The 16,063-nt window shown below is 39.1% G+C and overlaps 1 pseudogene; it reads right to left on the bottom strand.

The window, feature by feature from the left end:
- Window positions 1-1,724: 1,724 nt before the first annotated feature.
- LOC112309705 (large ribosomal subunit protein eL6 pseudogene) overlaps window positions 1,725-16,063 on the bottom strand; it is a 104,811-nt pseudogene continuing 90,472 nt past the window's right edge.

The following is a 16,063-nucleotide window of genomic DNA, read 5'->3' as shown; positions in this document are numbered from 1 at the left end:
TCACGATAATAGAGTTATGCTTTTGAAAGTAATAGACTCAAGTCTGCAAAGCAGAAAAATGGTCATTACAGCCTCTGTCTAGGCCCTGGGCTGGAGGGTCCAAACAACTGTCCAATTCAGTGTGTCTAAACCCAGGCAAGCTGCAAGAGCAGTGCCCAGGTGCTGGTGTTTCATGGGCCAGGAAAAGTGTCCAAAAAGTGTAATGAACCTACAAAAGATTGCAAAACTTTATTTTGCCAAGCAATTACTTTCTTTTCAAACTGTCATTGTCACCATCATAATTTCCTCAAAAAAGAATTTAAAACATTTTTTCTTATTTTTGCCAAGACTTGAATAATGTAATCACAGATTAACATTAATGTATCATGGAGCACCTAAAAACCATTGAGCTAGCCATTCAGGAGGGAAGAACCAAAGAGAAAAGACAGAAAGAGAGTATTTTCATTTGTATCTCTCCCACACAACCATGTTCTCCTTCTGCAAAGCCAAAGAATGCCCATTAGACTTAGAAGATCATTTCTGAAACTTATTCAGACATTTGGCCCACATGCCATCTGAAAAGCCCTGCTTCAATGGCAGCTATTGGCACCACGCCTTCATCAGATCTTTCCAAGGGTATCATCACCAAACTTGTTGCGTTGGGAGGTAGGCCACAACAGACCAAGAGAGAACAGCGGAGTCCAGGACCAAGAATAGCAGCTAAGATGCAAGTTTTCTGAATATCAAGAGTCCACTATAAGCCTGCTCTTTACATAGTACACTATCTGGGATACTTCGCAGAGTTCTTAACACGTCATAGGTGCTCAAAATGTTACTTGGATTAATTGCAATTGTTGAGTTGATAAAGCAAGTCTACAGAGGTCATTTAAGTAATGAAATACCCAAGATTACCAAGATGGGGCAAGTATAGAGATAGAGCCCAACATTCAAAAACAACAACAACAAAAAAGAGGTTTGTGGAAGAGGGGGAGAAGGAAGGCGGGGGCGGGGTAGGACAGATTATGTGCGTTTGAATGCTGGCCTTGGTTTAGAAACTGTGTGCTCTCTGGTGTGGACTGTTCGGCCTGTGAATTTCACTGTAGCCTGAAACAGGTAAAATTCTGCCTGCATGAGCACAGGGGCACAGGTGGACGATGGGGCTTCAGCTGAGAAAGCCTGTCCTTCCTGTTTGACTGATTCTAATGGCCAGGAGCCGTTGTTTCTGATACTGTTGGTTGCATGTGTGCATTACTTCAGTGGGGAAAAAATCAGCCCAGAAGAATTTAAAAAGCACAGATGCTGAAGTCAGCATTTGATTCTGAACTCTGCCCCTTACAGTTAACTTCTCGGAACTTCCATTTTCAGCTTGTAAAATGGTCGTGGGAGCATCCATCTCACAAGGTTTTGAAGGTAAAATGAGATAATCTGGTATGTTAAAGGCAATTTCCACTCTGAAAGGTTTTGTAAATGCTAGTTATTGTCACCCTTTGGATAATCCAATTGATTAGGAATTTGGAAGACTATTTCTGAGCTTTGATGTATGAGGGCAACATTTTTCTTTAAGACTTCAAAGAGGGATTTGAAGTTGAACAAAGATAAATACCACAGTGAGAAGTTTAAAAACATCATTTCTGATCAAGGAAAATAAATTGACTAATCTCCATTAGTGCTATCTACTAATTAATAATATATTTTATTTTTATTTTTAACAGATCAGTTATCTAATTAGGCTCTTTGTAAGATATTTAAAACACAATTTTGTGAAGATAAAGCCCATTTGTGAAAGCAAACAGAGCGGAAGCAGCCCTGGAATTGAGGGAAAGTTTTATTTTCAGCAGAATTTGCAAGTCCACTGCTTTCTGATCAACCTTGTGCTCCTCTGAAATCTTGTACTTCTCTTTCTCTGTGTCAAAATTCTCACACTCCTGGTGGCTTGGCTTGAGCAGCGTCTTGAAGTAAGATGTTTGGGGATTTCCACACCACAGATACCAATTTTGGTGGAGGTGGCAACAACAAATTTCTGGTGTGTTCTATGCAGAGGACCTCCATGAAGGACAGAGGTCCAGTCACGAGTCTCAAGACACTGCTCAGTGAATTGAGACACCCACCCTCTTGGCTCTGTAGCGCCCAGTGAGGATGACGGGAATGGTCCCAGGAGTGATGCTGGCCCGCAGTTGTCTGACTTGCTGGCTGAAGGGTTTCTTGTGATGGTTCAACTGCTTTTGAGGCACATCTTCAGTAGGATAATATCTAGGCATTTTGCAAAGTTTAACTACTCGGGTACCACCATTCTTGTCGCCACTGAGTGGTTTCGTGACAGTAGCAAGAACTTTCTCCTTTCTCTTTTTGATCCTGGATTTAGGTGCTGAATACTTCCTCTTATACATGGCCTTCGGGATTACATCACTGACCAAGAGTATCTGTCAATTCCCCTGAATAGTACGGGGTTTCAGCCACAATGAGGCTTCCCTTTCTTAGATGTCTTGGCCTTGAGGTTACCCTTCTTAACCTTGCCACCAGCATCAGCCTTCTTGGCTTCTGTTTTCTTCTCCTCAGTATCTGGCCTCTCAGTTTTTCACATGCCATCTTGAAAGATAGGAAAAGTTTTAATAATATATTTTAATTTAACAGAGTCAGAGAAGTTTTCATGGCAAAGAACACATTCTTTTCATTCATTTTGCTTAATTCCTTCTGCCATGTGAAAAGCAGTTCATTTCAAATATCAAAAAGCTCTGACAGACACTAGGGAACAGGCACTGAATGTAAGCATTCCTGCCCCCTGACCTCATATTTCCAGTGAATAGTATTCTTTTGTCTTGTAACAATTAAGGAGAATTGTTAGGATTCTCCACCATGCACGGGTTCTTACTGGGGTAAACAGAAAGTGATACTTGCCTTCTTCTTGCAACAAAGAGTAAAAAAAGCTACCCAAAACCTCCCAAAAGTGAACCCCCACAAAATACCAACTTGAAGTGGGATAATAATGATTTCACCTGAATGAAAGCTTTTCTCCCCTGCTTTTTCCAAAGAAAATAGTTTTTCAAGCAAATACATGAGATGATATCCAATTTAGAAAACAGAAAGTTGGATATGAAGAGAATTTCCATAAGTATCTACACAAGTAAGATCAACCAGCTTCTAGCTGTTCCTCCCCTTACGCTGTTCCCCACTACACCATTTTAAAAACTCTAATAGCTCCACATAGTACAAGCTTTTTACCTGGTGACAGTCCTTCAGAATTTTGGCTTCAGCCCAACTGAATTATTTCCCAAAGGAGTCCTAGTCTCAACTCCATCTGCAACTTTGCTTATGTTTCTCCTTCTGCAAGAAATGTGGCCTGGGGCTCCCATCCTCCACCTGGATAAGTTCTCTTATTCAAAGACTGCCTCTTCGTGAAGCCCCCTTCTAAACCACCTCTTCTGGCCCTCCAACAGTTATGTGTTCCTTATTCTAAACTCAATGGCTACTAAATTCACTTTTAGAGCATTTGTTCTGTGGCTAAGCTATTGCTGGAGCATCTGTGTCTCCCACAAGACTGTTAGCTCTTTGAGAGAAAATATTATATCCTTTATACTTAGATCCTATATATCCACCACATCGTAAAATGTTACACACTTAACAAATGTATCTTACATGAATGCATAATTGAGCATTTCGCAAATTACTTTGCAAGTAAATATTTCATCCATTTAGTCTGTAGTAATTCTGCTATAGTAGTCTACTCAGCCATGTTAGAGGAAAAGCACCCATAGTTGATATATAAACAAATGAATGTGATGTGTTTCAATAAAACTTTGGTTACTAAAATAGGTGGTGAGTCAGATTTGGCCCAGGGGCCATAGTTGGCTAATCCCTGATAAACTAAAACATAGAATGAATGAGAAGGCCCTCAAAAGTTATCCCTTCAAGACAAAGTCAAATCCAAGAGGATATCTGATGGTATAAGGGTAGAAAATGGTAACAGATCCCTTCTAAGCAGAAATAAAAGGGAAGGAGTGACATCATAACATTCCCTTGCCCACATCCTGTAAACTAGGATTAATCTAGGTTAACATGCATACGATGGGGAAAGTATGAGTCCATCAACAGCCTTATGAAGGCTGCAATTCAAATGTTTGCTATCACCATCTTCTAGTCATTAAACTTCTTAGTTCATAGATTAAGAGTGCCTACAAATAGAGGGCAATAGACTGCCTTACAGGGTACATTCTTTTTCCATATGCTCAGGAGAAGCTATATACCAAGGGAAAATGCTAGGTACCCAGCACATGATTGCCTACCCCAGAGAAAGGAAACAAAAGAGATGGAAATGCCAGTTGGTCTCAAGATTGGACATTTGGCAGAATTCCAAAAAAGAGAGTTCGGACAGGTAATCCTGAAATTAAAATGCAGAGGCAATGTAGGTGACACTGAGCGTATGTTTTTAATTACAAGCCAAAGTACCATACTAACATCATTGGACAAAGATGCATATAGAATCCAACACTCTTTGTTTTAAGGCATAATTCTGATGCATATATTTCATTTTTTCTTCTCCATGTTATATTTTCTCAGGGACTTTTGGGGGCACAAGAAGGACAATCAGAACAAAGAAGGACACTATAAAGAAAAGTGTTCATTTAGGTATCTATCTTGCACTCAAATGGAGATCCGAAGTTTGAGATGTATTTCCAAATGTAAACAACACAGACTAAGTGTTGGCATAGTGCCTGATCCATATAACCCCCTCCTCTGGAAGGTAAAACACCTGACAGCACCACAAATGCAGGAGCCAAATCCTCTTGTTGAAAGCAGCAACGTCACTCCCAGCCGCACCACCTGGCTTCTGTCGGATGGAGTGGAATTACGTGTGAAGGGGGATCCAGAGAATGGAGTTGCACATAAAAAGGCTCCAGCCATAAAATAAGCTAAGCATATTTACTGCCCTTTCGGGAGAAGTGTCTGAACAAATCAAATGATCATGTATGTTCCCAGCCTCCACACTTCTGCCTTTTCCTTCTTTCTGTAAAAAAGTATTTCCAGATTTCAAGAGGTGAACCAAGCTGCATAATACGTGAAAAAACAATTTATCACAAGAAGTCAGTAACCCTTGAAAAAATGTTGATACCATGCCTTTTCTGTTTAATGGGCTTCAGAGGACACATCCTGAATTGCTTTTCAAGCATCTCTGCTCTTTTTATCTGGACATGCCCACTGTGATAGAATGAACTCACTCAGGGAGCACAAACACTATAGACAGCGGCCCACTGACCTCACTTAAATACACTCCCTTTAGTGGAAGGGCACTATGGGAAACTGCTTGGAACCCAACAAGGAGCTTTTGGCCTTAATTTTCTGGACCAACCGTTTGCACATCCCAAGACCACCTGCAATTTTTCCACTTTGGCTCTAAAGACACAGCAAAACATAATAAAAGCTCTGTGAGTCCTTTAATCCCATTCTTTTCTCAATGAAAAATGATTCTGGTAATCAAAGCCATGAAAATATCATCTATCTAATTTACCATTGAGAATAGAAGAGCTCAACTTTGGTAAAGAACTTCTTAACCTCTTTTCTAAACTCTGAGGCCACACTTTAGTTAGTAGTCCTTAATTTTTTTGTTTCTATGCTATCAGTGTCAAGGGTCATAAATTAAGATACCTTGATGGGCCAAACAAAACAAAAATAAGTGAGGTTGGTTGGGTGGAAAAGTACTTGAGAAACAGTAAATCAGACATAGGGCCACCAGTTAGTTCTAACCAAATATTGCTATACAAGAATGTGTGCACGTATTGTTAGCTATTTTGACCTTCAGAGATTTTCAAAATCTAGGTTGTTATATATGTGTGTAGATTTTTTTGAAAATTTTATTTATTTTTGGAAAGGGGGGAAGGGAGAGAGAAAGAGAGGGGGAGAAACATCAATGTGTGGTTGCCTCTCGTATGCCCCCTACTAGGGACCGTGTGGTTGCCTCTCGTATGCCCCCTACTAGGGACCTAGCCCACAACCCAGGCATGTGCCCTGACTGGGAATTGAACCAATGACCTTTTGATTTGCAGGCCAGTGCTCAATCCACTGAGCCACACCAGCCAAGGCTGTATGTGTGTAGCTTTTAAACATTTTCAACTAATTTTGAAAAAGAAATTTTGGTTCCCATTGTGGCCCAAAAAACATATTTAAGGATCACCAATCACTCATGACTCATCTGTGTACCAATTTTCCTTAATATCAACGAAGACAAAAGTGACTCTACAAGTTCACCTGTTGTAAATTGTGTCAGAAGAGAAGAAACACACCAGATAAACACAGAGGCCAGTGTTTGAATTTTCCATTATCTAACCTTGGGGGAGTTAGATACACTAAGAGTATTAGGTTATTCATGCATTGTCAATACTTTCAAACTAACAGAAGGTCTAATTTTTAAAATATAATTCTTTTTGAATCTTAATGGGTTTTTTTTCTTCTGACATTAGTTAAGGGCTCAGCAATCTTCCCAGGAAGTATTGACCAGGAATGGGCAAACATTTTTTGTAAAAGACCAGACAGTATGAGAGGTTTTGTTGACCAGACAATCTTTGTTGCAACAACTCAACTGTGCCATTGAAGGCTGAAAACAGCCAAACACAACACAGAATGAGTAAGCATGGCTGTGTTCCAGTGAAAGGTTATTACAGAACAGGTGGCTGGTTGGACTTGACCCATGTGCTACTGTCGTCTGTAGTTTCCCAGCAGTGAATCTTAATGTTTTAAATATCAATGCAAATAAAAGCAATGATTTTGAAATTCTGAAAGTACAAAGACATTAAACAAGAAAAAGAAATTCATCAAATAAAGTTCAATTTAAAATGACTCTGCCTCACGGTGATAGAATAGTATGTTCTTCAGGTTCCACGTGACCCAAAAGTATTTATTGTTCAAAATCAAATATGCTTAGGATGCAAATTGTACATATTTATAAATGATATGCTCTAAGAGCTTATACAAAACAATTAACAAGATGATTCATTGCCACAGTGTCTAACAATGCATTCTATAAATAGGCAATACCTTTCAAAACATTCAACCAAATTATTAAAATTCATGAGTTGTCAATCATCTATGTTGCTAGATATCTCTATGACTGCCAAGAACTTGCCCGACGTTCAGAATCCAATTAGAAGGCGCAAGGTTTTGAATCTCCTGAATCAATTCAGAAATTAACCCCAAGATTCCCTATTAAATCTGTTTCCTTTTTCAATAAGGTTGGAGCTAAAAAGGAAAGTTTTAGCTATACTTGGAGGCATGATCCTACCTCATTCAGGAGACAAGCCAACCATTCACATACAATAGAGAAATGACAACCAAAGGGGCCTTAAAATACATGCACAAAGAACTAGCATATATGTAGCATATAAACAAAACCACAAGTATCTATATTCTAAGACCACAAATTCCCACATATACCAGTTCCTTGTCCTGATTTAGCCTCTTTGACTTCATTCTCTCATATTTGAGTAAATTGAAGGGTTTAAACTCCTATCAAATTTCCCTTCAAACTATTTCTCCTCTCTCTCTGACATAGTTTGAAGGGACAAAGCTCACTTTAGAACAAGTATTCAGAAGAAAGGTTCTCTGTCTTAGAGACAGTTGGCTAGAAACACATCTGCCTTTGTAACAAGTTTCCATCATAGAACTATTTCCCTAAGACCACTAAGATGACTGAGAACTTTACAAAATGCTGAAAAAAGTTCTACTTCAATAGACTCTTTCCTCAAACTTAGCATGACTGAAATGAGCCCTGTTTAGGTACCAAATGAGAAATCATTCCCAATGATTTCTCCCTACAGTCCATTAATCTCCTAATCACTATGTCAAACCACAGCATTTGCGGGGGGTGGGGAGGGGGATTTTTTAATTGTGGTAAAATCTACATAACATAAAAATTACCATTTTATTTATTTTTATGCGTACATTTCAGTGGCATCAAGTACATGTATATTATTGCGCAACTAGTACCTTTAGCCATCTGCAAAACGTTTCATCATCCTGTACCCATTAAATACTAATTCCCTGTTTCCTCCTCCCCCAGCTTCTAGCAACCCCTATTCTGTTTTTCGCCTCCATGAATTTGACTACTCTAGGAACCTCATGGAAGTGGAATATACAATACCTGTCCTTTGTGTCTGACTTAATTTCACTTAGCCCGCAGCATCTTCTTGGACTTTATTTCACTTGCTTTGAACTTCACTCACAAAATTTTATGAAGTCATCCTTCTCTATTACTTTGCAGCTGTTCTTTTTTTCTCAACATTCCCTACCATCTCATGCAACAATTCCTGCAGGAACTTTCTAACAGGTGCCCCTCTAACTTATTAACATTCAACTTTACATAAGAAAAACCTCTGGAAACACATTGTCACTTCAGAGACTTTGTCAGTGTCCCACAGATCCACAGGGAAAACTCCCAGCTCTTTAGCCCGGTATGCAAAGCCCTTCGCCCCTGTGGGTCTGCCTCGAGCCAGACAGACATTTACCCCATGGCACATTTGTGCCTAATCAAAACAATAAACCCTCTCTCCAAGCAAAACTCACTTGGGTATTTCCTGCCACCCCGTCCCCACCTTCTACACTCTTATTTCCTTGTATCTATATAAAACATGCTCTCAGGCATCCCTGTTAAGCCTGTCCCAGAGGGATCCCTCTGTCACCATATAATTCCATGGCAGCCACTTCCCAATGAATGCTTGCAACTTCCTCCTCCCTGCCTCTGCATTGTGGATCCTCCGACCTACGTTAGGATTCTGAACCCTACACCCACAGCTCCTGCCAGAGAGGGAGTGCTCCATCAGCGTTTATTTAACTTAGGAAATGGGAACGAAACACTTCAGACAGCTGGTTGTTACCTTTGTTAACTCGGTTACATTTTACCTAAAATTTTCTCAGAGTTTTCCTTTAGATCAAAGTTGGAAACATTCGATCTCTTAACTCTGGAGTAAACCTCACACCTTTACCAATACCGTGGATTACAGTTGAAGAGTAGATCTTGTAAAAAAAAAAAAAAGTTAAGTGAAAGTTTGGCCATTCGGCACACTGCTACAGCTGCCACTCCCACTGATGGGTTTGCACTTAACTTCATTTAAAATTTCTTTCCCAGGCTGAATATTTGGACTTTGTTGCAAATCATTTTCTCTTCATGTTTTAATACGTTTCCACTTGCTTACAATTTATTATGCCTCTATGGACTCAACAAACATATTTTAACAACGTACTAGTGCTCCATTACACAGGATGGTTGGCATCTCAGAGAAAAGTTAATTTGTGTCCAATGACAATGATTATGAACTTAGCTAAGTCATTTCCAATGATAGATATTATTCCCCAAAGGATAAGTATCCATCCATTTCTGTTACTTGGCATCAGTTTGCCAGATATCTGCTGACTACATTTCCCTTCTGTACTCTATATATTAAGACCAAATGCATAATTTCCACATTGGATTGTGCATTTGGTCTTTTGCTCCTAGCCTGAGCTGCTCCATTTTTCCTACACACTCTCTCTCAGTAAACCACACAATGCTGTTACAAATGGTTATACTCCGTTCTCTCCTTCCAGCCCTGCTCACTGTGACCCAGGCAGCTAAATGGAATGCCCGCATTGCAAACCATTTGGGATGCTTAACCTCAGAAGAAAGAGGAGTCAGATGGCAAAAGCTGTCATTTGAAAAACAAACCCATGAAGGAAAATATATTTTGCCCATCAGCAAAAGAGCTTCTCACACTGCAAACCAGAGTTAGGTAAACTGTTCTCTTGTGCAGAATTTAAGCTGCCTCCACTGTCTTAGAAAGAGTCCCAGGTAAGGAGCCTGAAAAGGGACATAAAGGACAAGCTCCCATGTGCTTTCATTTTGCAAACACAAACAAGCTTTTCTAGACCCCTCCCACATTCGGTTGAGGGAATTTTAAGTCAGAGTAATATATTCTGTCCTCACTGTTTTACTCACCAATCTGGAGTTACGCATTCAGTTTTCACCTTTGTTCAAATCATCCTCCTACTGCCCCTCCCTACTCGAATCCATCCTCAAAAGCCCCAATCTTGCAAAAAGGCTTCCCTGACTTACATCCTTCACTTCCCAAGTCTTCCAAAGCTTCCTGCCTCCACCAGAGATTCTGACTTGGTTATTTCCTGTCATCAGGTTTGATGGTTTCTGTGTCCATGTCCTCTAATACAATCTCTCTGAAAGGAGAAAGCCTGTCCGGTATTCTTTCAGGTTTAACACCAATGCTTTACCTAGAGTGAAAATGTAAAGGATAGTAGTGGATGAATTTTTCTTCTTCTCCCCAGTCCAAATTAGGTTCTCCTGCCCCAACACTGTATCTAGAGCATCATTTATTACAATGTGTCTCTATGACAGTGAAGTATGTGTGTCTCTGTGTGTATTGTGTCTACCAAAGTTCGTTTTGATTTCACAGAGGACAAGGACCAGCAAGCATGGATCACATAAGTATGTAGTGCCCGATAAAGCTGCTAGACTTACGCTTACCCCTGGAAACAAAGTATCATAGAATAAAAGCATCCTGGGTGAGGAATTTACTGAAGCAAGGGACAACATAATAGATAGGGAATGGACAAAACTTCAGGTGAAAAACCACAAAGACAATTTTGGAGAAGGCGAAAAAAATGAAAAAAAGAAATCATAATAAAAACCCATCAAGCGGGATATGGATACAGCAAGGAAATCCAGGCTCCTTCAGACCTCTCCTAGGAGCTCATCTGTCCTTAGCCAAGACAGTGCAATGACAAGCTGAAGAACACGTTGTGGACCCTTCAAGGCCATTGTATTTAAGAATTACACATCTTCCTCTTTCCTTAGTGTGAATTCCAAATAGACAGAGAGGAAATGCGAATGTCAACTAGGCAGAGGAAGCAAAGAGCCCTGTTGTCTCCTCATCCCCTCCTCCTCCTGACGCAAAGCCTTCCCTCCCTGTGCTGGGGTCCCATTCAGGATTCTGGACACCCAGAGGAAACCAGAGGGGTTTATCTGGAGCATCATCAGCTCAGCCTTGGAGAAGATAAGATTTCCTAGAGATAGGACTGTCTGTTTGTGAATTACATGCAAACACTGTAAAGTACCACATTGTCCAAATCCATGATGCCTGGCTACAGTGCAGGAGAGGAAATAGGGAAAAAGGAAGAAGCAAATAAAAAGCCAATCAGACAGAAACGGAAACAAACCAAAAAAGTATAATCGTCAAGAGAGTGTAAGTGTCAAGGGGCTCTGCTTGGAAATTCCTGCAGAATAGCATGCGTGCTTTAATATCTCACTACCATACATCTGGGGAAAGTACGGAGTAAGAAGACAGCTCCTAATCTTTCCTACTACCGCTAACCTAATTTTAGTCAGCAAAATTAAGCAACTTTTATTTTCTTGGCAAGTGAATAAAAGGAGAACTTTAAAGCAGTGGGAGCTTTAAGCTTTCACTGAAAGTTACAGGTAGCTGCCAAAGGAAAATCTTATCTGTTGAAAAAGCAAGTTCAGCACTGAGCTGTAGAGCTATGAAAGTCTGAAGATAAGAAGATGTGGTATCATTTAATTAACAGCCACCCAATGATGGCTCAGAGAAGATTAGTTCTCCTTCCTAAGAAGTTAAGAACAACCTTGGTCTCTACCAGAAAACACACTTTAACCTATGCTGTGCCTCTGCCTTTTTCCTCCCCCTTTCCTATACTTCAGAGATTGTCATACTCTCTCCCCATCCCTTCTCCCCTCTCTCACTTTTTTTCTCAAGACACCAGCCTTTTTTTTAAAGTGCCTATTTCAGTTGCTCAAGATATTTCTAGCAATGTGTAAACTTCTTGATTCTTCTAAAACATAAGCAGCTCTCACTAATGATCTTTAAGAACAAAGAAGGAAATCAATTAACTCCAATTTATATTTTTAGCGAAAGAGAACAGTGTTCTAAAATCCAAAGGGACATAGACATACAAAATTTTTACAATGACTAAACCAAAAGTGAAACTTTCCATTAAAACATAAAAGAAACTGACATCTCAAAATACTAGATATATGTAGAAATATATAGTGAAGAAAGGGGAATAATACTCTCACAAGTGCATGAAAATAAAATGTTAATATATAATATAATATATAATGTAATATAATAGTATAATGATATGATATGATATGATATGATATGTCAGGGAAAAGTATAACATGCCACTTTGGTTTTTGTCTTTCTTCCTTCTTCCCCATTTAACTGCTCCTCCCCTTCATCCTGTGGAGGGTTTCTCACCTTGTTGAAGATGCTTCAGAGGAGTAAAAAGCATCCGATACCATTTATATTTCCCTGTAGCAGAGAATCCCACTAAAATAGAGGGGTTTTTTTAAAGATTAATAAAGCATAAAAGAGAGCCATAAATATTTTAGTATTTGAGCGACAACAAAAATGGATGTGTATATAAATCTGACAGAGATTCTTCGCCTGAGACATGATTTGATACACTGTATTGGAAAGATATTACAGCTGGGCTCAAGAAAGAGTGAGTTATGGTGTCAAAAAGAGAACTTTCACCCAGTAATTTACCTTTGTGGATGTGAATCAATATGATACTAATAACTATATAAAGCAAAACCATGGCCTAAATAATTCTTAAGTACACAGAGACCACATTATAGGAGAAATAATAAAATTTAATTTAGCCACTAGAGTATTTCCCTGGGCCAAGCATAATTTTTTTCAATACTTGAATCTTCAACCTTACATAAATGAAGTATTGGGTTTAGTCAAATTGGTTAAATATACTCCCCCATTTATCCCTTCTCAAACCACAGGGCAATCTTACAGCTTCTGAAATGAAATAGAATAAAATTGGGTGTCTAGCAGTAACAGAAATTTTGACAGAGTGTTTCATTTTTATAGTCATATAAATATATTAATAGTTTGTAAGTATCAGATTTGTATAGCTTTATTATTTACATTAATAAAAGTAATAAATGGTTATTACAAAAATAATATTAAAACAGAGAATATCAGTAATACCACTAAGCCTAGTATTATTACTGTTAACACGCTAGAGTAGCAGTATAATCTCCCAGCTAGCTTCCTTGTATATGTACATATGCCTTTGTGCTTGTGTATCTTTTTTTTTACAAAAAAGGATCATAATAGATGGATTATGTGTAAGTTACTTATTCCCTTAAGAATATGTAGTAGCTTTTTATATTAACAATATACATCTATGTGACTTCAATGTATTATATCATATATTTGTACCATAATTATCAAACAAAACCCTTAGTGACAGATATTTGAGAATCTTTACAAATTTTGTTGTCACAATCAATGCTTCAGTAAACATCCTTATACATGTCTCTGTGTGTGTTATATCTTCACTTTCAAATTAAACATGAAATTTTTATCTCACAAATGTTAGAGCAACATTCTATAGTCCCCTCTTGATTTCCAAGTTGTTGTTTGATGACTCTATACATGGATAAATTCTTAGAAATGCACACACACAATATTCAAGAAAATCGAGGAAACATCTTGAAAAATGATGGGCAGATAGGTGACAATCTAGAATACAAATAGTAACTATGAAAGGTGTTACATAAGATGTGATACAAAGACAGCCCTGAAGATTTGGGGCATTGTGTAAACATGGCTATGGCATAATAGTGACCTTCTAAAAGGGTAATTTATTATGACTCTTTAAATTTAAATACATTTTGATATACAAGGAGTGCTGTAAGCTGGATGAGGAAATGTACCTGCAAAAGCTATTATGACTTAAATATTTAGATTAATACTCTTAAACCCAAAACTGCACATCCAGAATCTCGCATCATGGACTACTCCAGTTTTCCCAGAGAATGATGTATTGTAAATAATCACAGCTAGAAACGAAAGTAGAGTAGAAAATAAGACAAATTAGGTCTCCATTTTCCTGTTGGTCACATTCTAGTGGGAGAGAAGACAACCCCCCAAGAAATATATTAATTAGCAAGATCATTTCTAAGAGTGATAACTAATTGAGGTGGGGGAGGGAGCCACATCAGAAAAGCTTGTCCGGGGAGGCTGAAGGGGGTGACATCTCGTAAGCAACAGTCATGACAAAGAGGCAAACATGGAAAAATCAAGGAAGGGCATCCTTGGCATCCAACCGGCAGGTGCAAAAGTCCTGAGGTAAGAGTGAGGTGGGAATGTTGCAGAGGCAGACAAAGGCTAGTGCAGCCAGAGAGAGTGAGCAGGAGCAAAATATTAGGAGGCACGTCCACGAGGTGGGGGTCTTCTAACCAAGGGCTGGCAAACTGTCGTCCTCCTGCCACACCTGGACTGCTCCCTGTTCCTACAGACGCAGCAGCTAAGAATGGGGTTTACATTTTTAAAGGATTACATTTTAAATAGTTATATAAGTATGTATGTTTAATATAAGTATATGTATTATATTAAATATATACCCATGGTGGGGGGAAAGTAGGTTTATAGTTGTTCATATGAAAAATAATCCAATAATAAATAAGAATAAATATGTTACAAGATTAAATATTAATCCAATAATTAATAACTAAATACAAGAATAAATACAAGAATTCTTATACTCACAACTGTAAACCTGCTTTTGCCTCACCCTGTATATATATGTGGGTGTATGTATATGTACACATATATATACATGTACACACATATACATACACCCACATATATAATCCTCTTGACTCTCAAAGCCTAAAATACTTACTATCTTCTGGTCCTTTACAGGAACGGTTTGCTGCATCCTATTCTAGACCATGGGAAGGAGTTTCCATTTTAATCCAAGTGTTGATATAATAGGAGTGTGTTAAAGGTTTCACATGGAGGACAGTGGTGAGGAGCGTGTTTTGAAGATCATTCCCCTTCCGTGCAGGGATCGGATACAAGGAGTGCAGGAGGAGCACAGTTTGAGGCTGGAGCAGGCATCCAGGTGAGAGATAAGTAGCCCAAAAGAGAGAACTTCAAGGGTAGAAGGGTCTGGAACAAGAGCAAAGAAAGAGAGAACACTGCAACAGAACACTTGTGCTCTATTACCTAGACATGACCTGGCTCAGCGCTGCCTGCAGTTTCAAAGCTGGGAGTCTAAGCTGAAGATGAAGGGGAACATGGTCTGCCAGTGATTCAATGACAGGTGATCTAACCCAACCATTCTACTCTTCTCTATAACCTCCCTGATGCAAGGCTAATTTCTGCTCAGATATTTCCGGAAATAAGAAATTCACTTGTGACATAGAGCAGCAAATATGGTGTGTGCCTTGTTTTGATGACTCTGAAAAGGGGATCACTTAGCTGGTGTTGCCTCACTCTGGGCACCAACATTTTGATCCTATAAACTAAGGAGTTCACTGCTAGAGAACTTGCAGGAGAGTGATGAAGTCGGTTGTTAGAACTTCATGAAGATGTCACATCTTTCTTCTGCTATCATGAATCATGATGTGGTGCTAGCATTGGTTCAAGGCTCGGAAATGGAGATGGAATATAAGGACAAAGAAGAAACGAAGGCAGGAGTGGGAAGAATACTGCCCAGAACAGGTTGTGCAAATAATAACCTGAGCCCAAGATTCAGGTAAGATGAGAGATGAGTACCAGAAAATTGTGAGGAGAAACAGAGAGCTAACTACACATAGGGAAGAAGAGCAGAGAAGTAAGGAAACAGTGAAGTCTGGAGGTGAACGGAAAAAAAAAAAAAAAGGAAGTCACCAGTGTGAACTGACCGATGCACCCAAATGGCATCTTTCTTACTAGTGATAATTTCACAAGCAATGTTCGTGTTTCAATTCTTATTCCCATAATGCCTTACAGGCAGGCTCAACACTGAAGAAAACCAGCCACCAGTATACATGTATAATTGATCTTAAGTACAGGGGACCAGGAAAAGAATTTTTTTCCCATGGGTTGTAAGAGCATGGTAGGTCCATCTCCCCACTACCTATTCCCCAATCTTCCTCATATTTACTCCAGCTCAAGAGACTGAGTTTACCTGAAACCAGGGACTTTCTCTTGCACAATTGGTATCACCCCAAGGCCAATCACAGTGTCTTCCCATTATAACAATTAATTTAATGGAAGATAGTTCAGTGAGATATGGTCTCAAC

The sequence above is a fragment of the Desmodus rotundus genome, chromosome 8, assembly GCF_022682495.2.
Source record: "Desmodus rotundus isolate HL8 chromosome 8, HLdesRot8A.1, whole genome shotgun sequence".
In the NCBI taxonomy this organism is placed as follows: domain Eukaryota; kingdom Metazoa; phylum Chordata; class Mammalia; order Chiroptera; family Phyllostomidae; genus Desmodus; species Desmodus rotundus.
This window is presented reverse-complemented; position numbering and strand designations above follow the sequence as displayed.